This window comes from Cibotium barometz, chromosome 38 (genome assembly GCF_041138505.1).
Source record: "Cibotium barometz isolate CiBa-2024 chromosome 38, ASM4113850v1, whole genome shotgun sequence".
Lineage (NCBI taxonomy): Eukaryota > Viridiplantae > Streptophyta > Polypodiopsida > Cyatheales > Cibotiaceae > Cibotium > Cibotium barometz.
This window is the reverse complement of record NC_141083.1, coordinates 40520619-40522621: the sequence shown is the minus strand read 5'-3', so window position 1 is coordinate 40522621 and position 2003 is coordinate 40520619.

Below are 2003 nucleotides of genomic sequence, written 5' to 3'. Positions count from 1 at the left end.
CTTTCCTTATTTTCTTGGTGTGGAGATTTAACACACCAAGGTGCTAACCTTATGAATAGTGGTTCTGATTTCTTCAGTAGTACGACATCCCTTTATTATAATTGGAAGAACAAATTGTAGAAATTTGTGCCAATCATGGGACTTTAAGCCACTTTTCTCATCATCCTTTACAAATGCACCCTTTAGGCAATGCATACATCTAGTGGGGGTGTGAAACTCTGCAACGGTCCTCGTTACCTATTTTTCTTCTAATTTACTTAAGACCCATGGCTTAGGGGGAGGAAGGGTCAGCAATAAACATATAAGAGTGGCATGTGGGTTCAACAGAAGGGATTTTTAAAATCCCTTTTTTACATATTTTTTACATACAAAAGGGTACCATTTAAAGGGGGTATTCATAGGTTGAATAGAAAAAGGGTGTGTTTTATTCTTGAAAATTTCACAGATAAGGGATTTTTTAATTAGGCCTTGAACGCACGTGATACAAAGGGTTTACATATATAGTGAACCCCCTGAGACCCAGGGTGCTTTAGGTACTACCACCTTCTCAATCATCAGGTTGTGTTTGTAGCCACAAATCTTCCATACATCCAACAACCTTTAGATTATCTCTCTCGCCCTTGCTTTCTTTAGCCCCACTTATGGTTTTCCAAAGCACATCAGCTATATTCTTGAATATGTGAATTAGGTCTAGTAGATGATTAATTAGAAGATCACTCCCATAAGGAAGTTTGTGAAAAATGGAGAGCCTCTTCATTCCTGGGTGGGGGGGGGTAAAATTTTTATTATTTGTCCATTCTTTCTTCTAGTCACGTGTCTTTAAATCAACGAGCATCCAATTGAGGTCCACATAATGGCCATGTGTTGTATACAGATATAGTGAACCCTACAAAACATTATAAATCTACAAAAAAGGCAATTTGAGAAATTACCAAGGAACTTATTGAAGTTTAATTAATTAAGTATCTTTACCAAGGAACTTGTTAAATTATGTATTAGTTAAAACTTACCCGAGCATTCTCCATAACCGGGCCAATCATGCATAGTCCACATAAGTACTTGGACATTTCTTGAACTTGAATGCCATCCCAAAGTGTTTTAAGATCCTCTACCAATGGTACCAAGTATACATACATGTTCTTTACTTTGTACTTTCTTGGGACTACTAATGATAGTAAGAGATGCCCCTTCTTTATTGCCAACCATGGTGGAGGTTACAATTCACAAGGCAAATAGGCCATGTGCTCCATGATGAACTTCGTAAACCAAATGGATTTACACCATCCATTTCTAGCCCGAGAACGAATGTTACGAGTATCTTCTTTGAAAATAGGCCATTTCTCTTCAATGTGGCTCCAAACAAGGAAATCGGCTGGGACAAGCATGAGATTGTCTGCTATGTAATTAAACTTGCTATAGATTTGCACGTGAACATGTGCTTTATCCTCGGTATGATAGGGAAGTGTCGGAGAACTTTTGCAGGAACCTTTTTTCCCTGAACATCTTGCATGTATTTGAGCGCCCCACAACTTGGACATTCTTGATGATGTGTTTATTCATGTCGGTAAAGGATAGAATCATTGGGACAAGCATGGATACAATTGAAGTCCATACCAATTTCACTTAACAATCGTTTGGGCTCCGCACGATAGCTTAGCATTGACAACAGAATGAGGGTGTAGTAGTGAAAATAGCAGCGTCTTTATAACTAGAAGGGTACGAAGATTTGGGGGCCATTTGCTGCTAAAAAGGTGCTATTTTTGCAGCAAGATCGCTGCTCAACATCAAAAGTAGCAGTAAAAATTCACTGCTCAGCAACGATATTTCGCTGTTTAGATGAAATTTTACTATTCATATCGATGGTTAATGATATTGAGCAGATTTGTAATATATGGGTGCTGTGGGTCGATTGTGACATTGCACATATAACCCAACCCAAATACATGCATAAGAGTCAATTGCTTGAAGTAGAAAACATCCATAAATAGCCATTCATAAAGGCT